This window comes from Oncorhynchus tshawytscha, unplaced genomic scaffold (genome assembly GCF_018296145.1).
Source record: "Oncorhynchus tshawytscha isolate Ot180627B unplaced genomic scaffold, Otsh_v2.0 Un_contig_1110_pilon_pilon, whole genome shotgun sequence".
NCBI classification, from domain to species: Eukaryota; Metazoa; Chordata; class Actinopteri; order Salmoniformes; family Salmonidae; genus Oncorhynchus; species Oncorhynchus tshawytscha.
In genome coordinates, this window is record NW_024609481.1 from 170,001 (window position 1) to 183,791 (window position 13,791).

The window sequence follows — 13,791 nt, forward strand, 5'->3', positions numbered from 1 at the left end:
GCCTAGTGGTTAGAGTGTAGGGATGGCAGGGTAGCCTAGTGGTTAGAGTGTAGGGATGGCAGGGTAGCCTAGTGGTTAGAGTGTAGGGATGGCAGGGTAGCCTAGTGGTTAGAGTGTAGGGATGGCAGGGTAGCCTAGTGGTTAGAGCGTTGGACTAGTAACCAAAAGGTTGCAAGTTCAAACCCCTGAGCTGACAAGGTAAAAAGAATAATGGTCTGGGGCTGTTTTTCAGGGTTCGGTCTAGGCCCCTTAGTTCCAGTGAACAGTTTGGGGAAGACCCCTTTCCTGTTTCAGCATGACAATGCCCCCGTGCACAAAGCGAGGTCCATACAGAAATTGAACTTGACTCACCTGCACAGAGCCCTGACCTCAACCCCATTCAACACCTGCCTGATATAACAGCTGTTCTGGCAATGTCTCTAGACAGACAGGGCTTCTGTTTTACAGACTGCCTGATATAACAGCTGTTTTCTGGTGTCTCTAGACAGACAGGGCTTCTGTTTTACAGACTGCCTGATATAACAGCTGTTTTCTAGTGTCTCTAGACAGACAGGGCTTATATTTTACAGACTGCCTGATATAACAGCTGTTTTCTAGTGTCTCTAGACAGACAGGGCTTCTGTTTTACAGACTGTCTGATATAACAGCTGTTCTGGTGTCTCTAGACAGACAGGGCTTATATTTTACAGACTGCCTGATATAACAGCTGTTTTCTGGTGTCTCTAGACAGACAGGGCTTCTGTTTTACAGACTGTCTGATATAACAGCTGTTCTGGTGTCTCTAGACAGACAGGGCTTCTGTTTTACAGACTGTCTGATATAACAGCTGTTCTGGTGTCTCTAGACAGACAGGGCTTCTGTTTTACAGACTGTCTGATATAACAGCTGTTTTCTGGTGTCTCTAGACAGACAGGGCTTCTGTTTTACAGACTGCCTGATATAACAGCTGTTCTGGTGTCTCTAGACAGACAGGGCTTCTGTTTTACAGACTGCCTGATATAACAGCTGTTCTGGTGTCTCTAGACAGACAGGGCTTCTGTTTTACAGACTGTCTGATATAACAGCTGTTCTGGTGTCTCTAGACAGACAGGGCTTCTGTTTTACAGACTGCCTGATATAACAGCTGTTCTGGTGTCTCTAGACAGACAGGGCTTCTGTTTTACAGACTGCCTGATATAACAGCTGTTCTAGTGTCTCTAGACAGACAGGGCTTCTGTTTTACAGACTGCCTGATATAACAGCTGTTTTCTGGTGTCTCTAGACAGACAGGGCTTCTGTTTTACAGACTGTCTGATATAACAGCTGTTTTCTGGTGTCTCTAGACAGACAGGGCTTCTGTTTTACAGACTGCCTGATATAACAGCTGTTCTGGTGTCTCTAGACAGACAGGGCTTCTGTTTTACAGACTGTCTGATATAACAGCTGTTTTCTGGTGTCTCTAGACAGACAGGGCTTCTGTTTTACAGACTGTCTGATATAACAGCTGTTCTGGTGTCTCTAGACAGACAGGGCTAATGTTTTACAGACTGTCTGATATAACAGCTGTTCTAGTGTCTCTAGACAGACAGGGCTTCTGTTTTACAGACTGTCTGATATAACAGCTGTTTTCTGGTGTCTCTAGACAGACAGGGCTTCTGTTTTACAGACTGTCTGATATAACAGCTGTTCTGGTGTCTCTAGACAGACAGGGCTTCTGTTTTACAGACTGTCTGATATAACAGCTGTTTTCTGGTGTCTCTAGACAGACAGGGCTTCTGTTTTACAGACTGCCTGATATAACAGCTGTTCTGGTGTCTCTAGACAGACAGGGCTTCTGTTTTATAGACTGTCTGATATAACAGCTGTTCTGGTGTCTCTAGACAGACAGGGCTAATGTTTTACAGACTGTCTGATATAACAGCTGTTCTGGTGTCTCTAGACAGACAAGGCTTCTGTTTTACAGACTGCCTGATATAACAGCTGTTCTGGTGTCTCTAGACAGACAGGGCTTCTGTTTTACAGACTGTCTGATATAACAGCTGTTTTCTGGTGTCTCTAGACAGACAGGGCTTCTGTTTTACAGACTGCCTGATATAACAGCTGTTCTGGTGTCTCTAGACAGACAGGGCTTCTGTTTTACAGACTGTCTGATATAACAGTAAGTAAACAACAACCAAGCAAATACATTTCACCTAAATAATATAACAATACCTGCCACTTTCCAGACGCTATTATCCAAAGCAATTGGGTATTTCTCTGAATACCAGTATATCTGACAGGATTGATTGGGTATCTCTCTGATTAGCAGTATCTCTGACAGGATTGATTGGGTATCTCTCTGATTACCAGTATATCTGACAGGATTGATTGGGTATCTCTCTGAATACCAGTATATCTGACAGGATTGATTGGGTATCTCTCTGATTAGCAGTATCTCTGACAGGATTGATTGGGTATCTCTCTGATTACCAGTATCTCTGACAGGATTGATTGGGATTCTCTCTGATTACCAGTATATCTGACAGGATTGATTGGGTATCTCTAATTACCAGGATCTCTAACATGATTGATTGGGTATCTCTCTGATTACAGTATCTCTGACCAGATTGATTTTTGTCTTACTGAGATTTACTGTCAGGGCCCAAGTCTGACAGAATCAGTGCAGAATATCTAGATGCTGCTGTAGGCCCTCCTTGGTTGGGGACAGAAGCACCAGATCATCAGCAAACAGTAGACATTTGACTTTAGAGTCCAGTAGGGTGAGGCCGGGTGCTGCAGACTGTTCTAGTGCCCTCGCCAATTTATTTATATATATGTTGAAGAGGGTGGGGCTCAAACTGCATCCCTGTCCCACCCCACGGCTATGAGGAAAGAAATCTGTGTGTTTATTGCCAATTTTAACTGTTGCTTGTGTACATTGATTTTAAAATATTGTATGTTTTCCCCCCAACTCCACTTCCCATCAATTCATTCATGCCAAATTAAGTTTAAAGCTTTTTTAAATCAACAAAGCATGAGAAGACTTTGCCTTTGCTTCGGTTCGTTTATCAATTAGGATGTGTACTTGGTCTGTCATATGGTATTTTGGTAAGAATTTGACACGTCTGCTTTCTCTCTCTCTATTCCTATCTCTCTCATTATCATTTCCTCTCTCCCTGTTCCTCTTTCTCTCTTTACCTATCTCATTATCGTTCCCTCTCTCTCTGTTTCTCTTTCTCTCTCACTGTTCTTCTCTATCTCTCACAATCGTTACATCTCTCTGTTCTTCTCACTCTCTCTCCATTCCTATTGTCATGACGTGGCCCGCTTTGGATATAGCAAGCACCAACTCTCTCTCTCTCACCACCTCTCTCTTTCCCCTACACCCAGGTTCTGTTATCTCAGGTCGTAAATTCCTGGAGGAGACTCTCTTTCCCACCCCGGCCATGCAGTATAGAGAGAGGGTTTCACAGTAGAACAAAGGAACTTCTTCTACCTCACAGAACTTGAGAACTGAACAATATCCATGTTTTGGAGAATGTGTAAACAGTCGGTGGAGAATCCAGCTACGAGTGGTCCATTTTGTCTAATGTTTGTGATCTCATGAGAGACTATACAGCCACATTACCATAACTCTGTTTATACAAGAGTCTCCATTATGATATTTGCATCTAATTATTGTATAAAATGAATGAGTAAAGATGAAACTATTTTTGAAATTATGTAATGTGATTTTAAACTGTTTTTATTTAATTTATTTATTTATTTTACCCCCTTTTTTCTCCCCAATTTCATGGTATCCAATTGTTAGGAGTTACTGTCTTGTCTCATCGCTACAACTCCCGTAAATCTGAAGTTTTTCCTTGGTGCCCCGACTTCCTAGTTAATTACATTTACATGATTAGTTTAATCACATAATAATAATTACAGAGAATTGATTTGATTAAATAACAGTTTTCACTTTAATGATGCCAAAGACACAACACCTTCTCTCTCATTATTGCTCCCTCTTTCTGTTCCTCTCTCTTTCTGTCTACCCCCTCCCTCCCTCCCTCCACAGCAGGTTGAATGGTTCATTGCCAACCTTGCTTGCACTAAGGGACCAAATTACCATTATAGTGCGTTACTTTTAACCAGAGAGAGCACAGAGCTCTCTCTGGTTTAAAGTAGTGCACTGTAAAAGGTCTAGGGTGCCATTTGGGATGCAACCCTAGAGTCGATGGTCACCTGCCAGTATCAGTAAGCGAGGGGATGTCACGCCAGGCTGTCTCATCGATTCCCTCAATACGTTGGCAGAAAGGTGTTTAGGAGGCTCGTTGAGGCAAATTGAAGCTGTCAAATCCTGAGTCAGCTTCTAGCAGCTGCTTTGTAGTCAACAGGCAACACAGTCAACAGAGCTGGGCCCTGGTCAACAGTAGTGCACTACAGTACATTCAAAAAGATTTCACACCCCTTGACCTTTTCCACATTTTGTTATGTTACAAAGTGAGATTTATTTTATTTTATTTTTTTAATCAACAATCTACACAAAATACTCTGTAATGTCAAAGTGGAAGATTATTATTATTTTTTTAATTCATGAAAAATAAAACACTAATATATCTTGATTAGATAAGTATTCAACTCCCTGAGTGATTACAGCTGTGAGTCTTTCTGGGTGAGTCTCTAAGAGCTTTTCACACCTGGATTGTGCAACATTTGCCCATTATTCTTTAAACAATTATTCAATCTCTGTCAAATTGGTTGTTTATCATTGCTCGACAACCATTTTTAGGTCTTGCCAAATATTTTCAAGCAGATTTAAGTCAAAACTGTAACTCGGCCACTCAGGAACATTCACTGTCTCCTTGGTTAGTAGATTTGGCCTTGAGTTTTAGGTTATTGTCCTGCTGAAAGGTAAATTAATCTCCCAGTGTCTGGTAGAAAGCAGACTGAACCAGGTTTTCCTCTAGGATTTTGTCAGTGCTTAGCTCCATTCTGGCCAGGTCGCAGTTGCAAATGAGAACTTGTTCTCAACTGGCCTACCTGGTTAAATAAAGGTGAAATAAAAAAATAAATAAAAAATTCTGTTTATTTTTTTTTATCCTGAAAAACCACCCAGTCCTTAACGTCTACAAGCATACCCATAACATGATGTAGCCACCCTTATGCTTGAAAATATGGAGAGTGGTACTCAGTAATGTGTTGTATTCGATTTGCCCCAAACACAACCCTTTGTGTGAATAGTGAATTGCTTTGCCACATTTGTTGCAGTATTACTTTAGTGTTTTTGTTGCAAACAGGATGCAGGTTTTGTAATATTTTTACTCTGCACAAGCTGTCTTCTTTTCACTCTGTCAATTAGGTTAGTATTGTGGAGTAACTACAATGTTGTTGATCCATCCTCAGTTCTCCTACCACAGCCATGAAACTCTGTAACTATTTTAAAGTCACCATTGACCTCATGGTGAAATCTCTGAGCGGTATCCTTTCTTTCTGGCGACTGAGTTAGGAAGGAGGCCTGTATCTTTATATTGACTGGGTGTATTGATACACCATCCAAAGCGTAATGAATAACTTCACCATGTTCAAAGAGATTTCAATGTCTGCTTCTTTTTCCCTCCCATCTACCAATAGATGCCCTTCATTGTGAGTCACTGGAAAACCTCCCTGGTCTTTGTGGTTGAATCTGTTTGAAATTCACTGCTCGACCTTACAGATAATTGTATGTTTGGGGGAGAGAGATGAGGTAGTCATAAAAAATGATGTTAAGCACTATTATTGCACACAGAGTGTGTCAATGCAGCTTATTGTGTGGCTTGTTAATTACATTTTTACTCCTGAACTTATTGAGGCTTACCATAACAAAGGGGTTGAATACGTATTGACTCAAGACATTTCAGCTTTTCACTAAATTGTACATTTCTTTTTAATCATAATTCCACTTTGACATTATGGGGTATTGTGTGTAAGCCTGTGCCTAAACATCTCCATTGAAACCATTTTAAATTCAGACTGTAACACAACAAAATGTGGAGAAAGTCTGAATGAAGGAACTGTATACAAGGAATAGGGTGCCAGTTGTATACAAGGAATAGGGTGCCAGTTGTATACATGGAATAGGGTGCCAGATGAATAGCGGGAATAGGGTGCCAGATAAATACATGGAATAGGGTGCCAGTTGAATAGCAGGAATAGGGTGCCAGATAAATACATGGAATAGGGTGCCAGATAAATACATGGAATAGGGTGCCAGATAAATACATGGAATAGGGTGCCAGATAAATACATGGAATAGGGTGCCAGTTGTATACAGGGAATAGGGTGCCAGTTGTATACAGGGAATAGGGTGCCAGTTGTATACAGGGAATAGGGTGCCAGTTGAATAGCGGGAATAGGGTGCCAGATAAATACATGGAATAGGGTGCCAGTTGTATACAGGGAATAGGGTGCCAGTTGTATACAGGGAATAGGGTGCCAGTTGTATACAGGGAATAGGGTGCCAGTTGTATACAGGGAATAGGGTGCCAGATGTAATAGGGTGCCAGATGTATACAGGGAATAGGGTGCCAGTTGTATACAGGGAATAGGGTGCCAGTTGTATACAAGGAATAGGGTGCCAGTTGAATACAGGGAATAGGGTGCCAGTTGTATACAGGGAATAGGGTGCCAGTTGTAGAAATAGGGTGCCAGATGTATACAGGGAATAGGGTGCCAGTTGTATACAGGGAATAGGGTGCCAGTTGTAGAAATAGGGTGCCAGATGTATACAGGGAATAGGGTGCCAGTTGTATACAGGGAATAGGGTGACAGTTGTATACAGGGAATAGGGTGCGAGTTGTATACAGGGAATAGAGTGCAGAGCCAGAGATCTACCTCTACAGATCTGGTGCGTAGGTGATTACAGTAGGTGACACTAAGGATGTTAGCATGCACAGTAATAATTCAATATTCAACTGACTCTGCTTACTCTGCTTCTCTTAATGTAGATCGAAGTACGTCAAAAGAGAGGGGGCTACAGTACAGGAGAGAGAGCTACAGTACAGGAGAGAGAGAGCTACACAGGAGAGAGCTACAGTACAGGAGAGAGAGAGCTACACAGGACAGGAGAGAGAGAGCTACAGTACAGGAGAGAGAGCTACAGTACAGGAGAGAGAGAGCTACAGTACAGGAGAGAGAGAGCTACAGTACAGGAGAGAGAGGGCTACAGTACAGGAGAGAGAGCTACAGTACAGGAGAGAGAGCTACAGTACAGGAGAGAGAGCGACAGTACAGGAGAGAGAGAGCTACACAGGACAGAGAGCTACAGTACAGGAGAGAGGGCTACAGTACAGGAGAGAGAGAGCTACAGTACAGGAGAGAGAGCTACAGTACAGGAAAGAGAGAGCTACAGTACAGGAGAGAGGGCTACAGTACAGGAAAGAGAGAGCTACAGTACAGGAGAGAGGGCTACAGTACAGGAGAGAGAGAGAGAGAGAGCTACAGTACAGGAGAGAGAGGGCTACAGCACAAGAGAGAGAGCTACAGTACAGGAGAGAGAGCTACAGTACAGAGAGAGAGAGAGCTACAGTACAGGAGAGAGAGCTACAGTACAGGAGAGAGAGCTACAGTACAGGAGAGAGAGAGCTACACAGGACAGAGAGCTACAGTACAGGAGGGAGAGCTACAGTACAGGAGAGAGAGAGCTACACAGGACAGAGAGCTACAGTACAGGAGAGGGGGCTACAGTACAGGAGAGAGAGAGCTACACAGGAGAGAGCTACAGTACAGGAGAGAGAGAGCTACAGTACAGGAGAGAAAGAGCTACACAGGACAGGAGAGAGAGAGCTACAGTACAGGAGAGAGAGCTACAGTACAGGAGAGAGAGAGCTACAGTACAGGAGAGAGGGCTACAGTACAGAGAGAGAGCTACATTACAGGAGAGAGAGCTACAGTACAGGAGAGAGAGAGCTACACAGGACAGAGAGCTACAGTACAGGAGAGAGGGCTACAGTACAGAGAGAGAGAGCTACAGTACAGGAGAGAGAGCTACAGTACAGGAAAGAGAGAGCTACAGTACAGGAGAGAGGGCTACAGTACAGGAAAGAGAGAGCTACAGTACAGGAGAGAGGGCTACAGTACAGGAGAGAGAGAGAGAGCTACAGTACTTGAGAGAGAGGGCTACAGCACAAGAGAGAGAACTACAGTACAGGAGAGAGAGCTACAGTACAGGAGAGAGAGAGCTACACAGGAGAGAGAGCTACAGTACCGGAGAGAGAGCTACAGTACAGGAGAGAGAGCTACACAGGACAGAGAGCTACAGTACAGGAGGGAGAGCTACAGTACAGGAGAGAGAGAGCTACACAGGACAGAGAGCTACAGTACAGGAGGGAGAGCTACAGGACAGTAGAGAGAGAGCTACACGGGACAGAGAGCTACAGTACAGGAGAGGGGGCTACAGTACAGGAGAGAGAGCTACAGTACAGTAGAGAGAGAGCTACAGTACAGGAGAGAGAGCTACAGTACAGGAAAGAGAGAGCTACACAGGAAAGAGAGCTACAGTACAGGAGAGACAGAGAGAGAGAGCTACAGTACAGGAGAGAGAGAGCTACAGTACAGGAGAGAGAGCTACAGTACAGTAGAGAGAGAGCTACAGTACAGTAGAGATAGCTACAGTACAGGAGAGGGGCTACAGTACAGGGGAGAGAGCTACAGTACAGGAAAGAGAGAGCTACAGTACAGGAGAGAGAGCTACAGTACAGGAGAGAGAGAGCTACACAGGAGAGAGAGCTACAGTACAGGAGAGAAAGATACAGTACAGGAGAGAGAGCTACAGTACAGGAGAGAGAGGGGCTACAGTACAGGAAAGAGAGCTACAGTACAGGAGAGAGAGCTACAGTACAGGAGAGAGAGCTACAGTACAGGAGAGAGAGAGCTACAGTACAGGAGAGAGAGCTACAGTACAGGAGAGAGAGAGCTACAGTACAGGAGAGAGGGCTACAGTACAGGAGAGAGAGCTACAGTACAGGAGAGAGAGCTACAGTACAGGAGAGAGGGGGCTGTGAGTAAAGCATCACAAGCAAGGAGGAGAAACAGAGGTATAAAAGGGTGGCAGGTGTTTAGAGCATTGCGCCAGTAACAGAAAGTTGTCTGGTTCGAAAACCCAAGCTCCTAATTGGCTCCTAATTGGCTCCTAATTGGCTCCAGGGGCGCCGTACTACTATGGCTGACCTTGTAAAAGAAGACACTGGACCTATCTGGTGTATGAGACAATACAACATCATTATCATTTCTGTATCATTACAGCCTCATTATCATTTCAGCATCACTATCATTACAGTGTCATTATCATTATCGTTACAATGTCATTATCGATACAACATCATTATCAGTTAGCTATAGGAAATCAACTGAGCGATGGACAGAAGGAATATGTTGAGTGACATCTGGTGCTACTGTACTGGTGCTACTGTACTGTACTAGTGCTACTATACTGTACTGGTGCTACTGTACTGTACTGGTGCTACTGTACTGTACTGGTGCTACTATACTGTACTGGTGCTACTGTACTGTACTGGTGCTACTGTACTGTACTGGTGCTACTGTATTGGTGCTACTATACTGTTCTGGTGCTACTGTACTGTACTGGTGCTACTATACAGTACTGGTGCTACTGTACTGGTGCTACTGTACTGGTGCTACTATACTGTACTGGTGCTACTGTACTGTACTGGGGCTACTGCACTGGTGCTACTATACTGTACTGGTGCTACTGTACTGGTGCTACTGTACTGGTGCTACTTACTGTACTGTGCTGGTGCTACTGTACTGGTGCTACTATACTGGTGCTACTGTACTGGTGCTACTGTACTGTACTGGTTCTACTTACTGTGCTGGTGCTACTGTACTGGTGCTACTTACTGTACTGTGCTGGTGCTACTGTACTGGTGCTACTATACTGTATTGGTGCTACTGTACTGTTGCTACTGTACTGGTGCTACTGTACTGTACTGGTTCTACTGTACTGGTACTACTGTACTGGTGCTACAATACTGTACTGGTGCTACTGTACTGTACTGGTGCTACTGTACTGGTGCTACTATACTGTACTGGTGCTCCAGTTTATCACCCACACCTCCAGTTTATCACCTATACCTCCAGTTTATCACCCACATCTCCAGTGTATCACCCACACCTTCAGTTTATCACCCACATCTCCAGTTTATCACCCACACCTCCAGTTTATCACCCACATCTCCAGTTTATCACCCACATCTCCAGTTTATCACCCACAGTTTATCACCCTCTCCTGAGATGTGGGTGATAAACTGGAGGTATAGGTGATAAACTGGAGGTGTGGGTGATAAACTGGAGGTATGGGTGATACACTGGAGATGTGGGTGATAAACTGGAGGTATAGGTGATAAACTGGAGGTGTGGGTGATAAACTGGAGGTATGGGTGATACACTGGAGATGTGGGTGATAAACTGGAGATCTGGGTGATAATCTGGAGGTGTGGGTGATAAACTGGAGATGTGGGTGATAAACTGGAGGTGTGGGTGATAAACTGGAGATGTGGACGATAAACTGGAGATGTGGGTGATAAACTGGAGGTGTGGGTGATAAACTGGAGGTGTGGGTGATAAACTGGAGGTGTGGGTGATAAACTGGAGATGTGGGTGATAAACTGGAGGTGTGGGTGATAAACTGGAGGTGTGGGTGATAAACTGGAGATGTGGGTGATAAACTGGAGGTGTGGGTGATACACTGGAGATGTGGGTGATAAACTGGAGGTGTGGGTGATAAACTGAAGATGTGGACTATTTAACAAGATGTGCTGAAAGGAAAATGACATTCAGATTTGACACCGTAGCCAATTAGCAAACCCCACTGGGCACAGACGTCTTTTCCACGTTGGTTCATTTCATTGAAATGACGTGGAAACAATGTTGATTCAACCAACGTCTACCCAGTGGGAAAGGCTCTGAAGATGAATGTGTTGTGATTCTAACGAGGGGTCAGAATAGGGGGTCTGTTGTGTCGTGTACCCAGAAGATGAACGTGTTGTGTTTCTAACGAGAGGTCAGAGTAGGGGGTCTGTTGTGTCGTGTACCCAGTGGGAAGGCTCAGAAGATGAACGTGTTGTGCTTCTAACGAGAGGTCAGAGTAGGGGGTCTGTTGTGTCGTGTACCCAGTGGGAAGGCTCTGAAGATGAGCGTGTTGTGTTACTAACGAGGGGTCAGAGTAGGGGGTCTGTTGTGTCGTGTACCCAGTGGGAAGGCTCAGAAGATGAACGTGTTGTGTTTCTAACGAGAGGTCAGAGTAGGGGGTCTGTTGTGTCGTGTACCCAGTGGGAAGGCTCAGAAGATGAACGTGTTGTGCTTCTAACGAGAGGTCAGAGTAGGGGGTCTGTTGTGTCGTGTACCCAGTGGGAAGGCTCTGAAGATGAGCGTGTTGTGTTACTAACGAGGGGTCAGAGTAGGGGGTCTGTTGTGTCGTGTACCCAGTGGGAAGGCTCTGAAGATGAATGTGTTGTGATTCTAACGAGGGGTCAGAGTAGGGGGTCTGTTGTGTCGTGTACCCAGAAGATGAACGTGTTGTGTTTCTAACGAGGGGTCAGAGTAGGGGGTCTGTTGTGTCGTGTACCCAGAAGATGAGCATGTTGTGTTACTAACGAGGGGTCAGAGTAGGGGGTCTGTTGTGTCGTGTACCCAGTGGGAAGGCTCTGAAGATGAATGTGTTGTGATTCTAACGAGGGGTCAGAGTAGGGGGTCTGTTGTGTCGTGTACCCAGAAGATGAATGTGTTGTGATTCTAACGAGGGGTCAGAGTAGGGGGTCTGTGTTGTGTCGTGTACCCAGTGGGAAGGCTCTGAAGATGAGCGTGTTGTGATTCTAACGAGGGGTCAGAGTAGGGGGTCTGTTGTGTCGTGTACCCAGAAGATGAATGTGTTGTGATTCTAACGAGGGGTCAGAGTAGGGGGTCTGTTGTGTCGTGTACCCAGTGGGAAGGCTCAGAAGATGAGCGTGTTGTGTTTCTAACGAGAGGTCAGAGTAGGGGGTCTGTTGTGTCGTGTACCCAGTGGGAAGGCTCTGAAGATGAGCGTGTTGTGTTACTAACGAGGGGTCAGAGTAGGGGTCTGTTGTGTCGTGTACCCAGTGGGAAGGCTCTGAAGATGAGCGTGTTGTGTTACTAACGAGGGGTCAGAGTAGGGGGTCTGTTGTGTCGTGTACCCAGTGGGAAGGCTCAGAAGATGAACATGTTGTGTTTCTAACGAGAGGTCAGAGTAGGGGGTCTGTTGTGTCGTGTACCCAGTGGGAAGGCTCTGAAGATGAGCGTGTTGTGTTACTAACGAGGGGTCAGAGTAGGGGGTCTGTTGTGTCGTGTACCCAGTGGGAAGACTCAGAAGATGAACATGTTGTGCTTCTAACGAGAGGTCAGAGTAGGGGGTCTGTTGTGTCGTGTACCCAGTGGGAAGACTCAGAAGATGAACGTGTTGTGATTCTAACGAGGGGTCAGAGTAGGGGGTCTGTTGTATCACACTATAAATGCATCCCACACTATAAATGTACCCTATTCCTTTTGTAGTGCACTACTTTTGACCAGGACCCATAGGGCTATACAGGGAATAGGGTGCCATTTGGGATGCAAACAACCACCACACCCACTCTGCCTCACTTAAAAGACATTCACTTTACCTCAGAGGAGTAAAGATGAGTTAAAGGCAATCCTTGTCATCTGTTTCTATAACAGAGGGAATAACTAATGTATGACCCCCCCCACTCCCCCCAACCAAAATAATTACAAAAGTCCCTGTAGCTACGTGGGCGCTAACTTTCATTTGAATATCATTAATTCATCCCAGCTAGCCACCCCCCTGTGGGAGCCATCCTACAGAGCTAAATTGATTCGAGGCTCCTCTTCATCACAAATTGAACAAGACAGTTGAAATACAATGTCTGGTAAGGTAGGTGGAACAGTGTTGTACCCTTGGATATTACAAAAGACCTTACAAACTCTGCGAGACCCCCACCCAACCCCCAGCCCTTTAAAGTGCTGTGATTTAGATGTCGGCGCTGCTGCTGCCATAGACTGAAGGCTGTCTGAGGGTCATTACAGTGTCTTGGATGGGACAGAAAGCTAGTAGCACATTACGACAGGGAAGCTACCATTTTCCACCTTGGAACGCTGTACTTTAGCTTTGAACAAATGTTGAACGTATTGGCTCCTTGATCTGCCTTGAGAAAAAGACTGGTTTAACCTGTAATTTACTCTACTGACTAACTACACCGAACAAAAATATAAACGCAGCATGTTAAGTGTTGGTACCATGTTCCATGAGCTGAAATAAAAAATATTATTTTTCTCTCATTTTTACATTGCTGTTAGTGAGCATTTCTCCTTTGCCAAGATAATCCATCCACCTGACAGGTGTGGCACATCAAGAAGCTGATTAAACAGCTTGATCATTACACATGTGCACCTTGTGCTGGGGACAATAAAAGGCCGCTCTAAAATGTGCAGTTTTGTCACACAATACTACACAAGGTGCAATCATTTAATATTAATTTCTCTACCATAAGCCGCCTCCAACGTCGTTTTAGAGAATTTGCCAGTACGTCCAACCGGCCTCACAACCACAGACCACGTGTAACAACGCCAGCCCAGGACCTCCACATCCGGTTTCTTCACCTGCGGGATCGTCTGAGACCAGCCACCTGGACAGCTGATGAAACTGAGGAGCATTTCTGTCTGTAATAAAGCCCCTTTTGTGGGGAAAAAACTCATTCTGATTGGCTGGGCCTGACTCCCCACTGGGTGGGCCTATGCCCTCCCATGCCCACCAATAGCTGCGCCCCTGCCTAGTCATGTGAA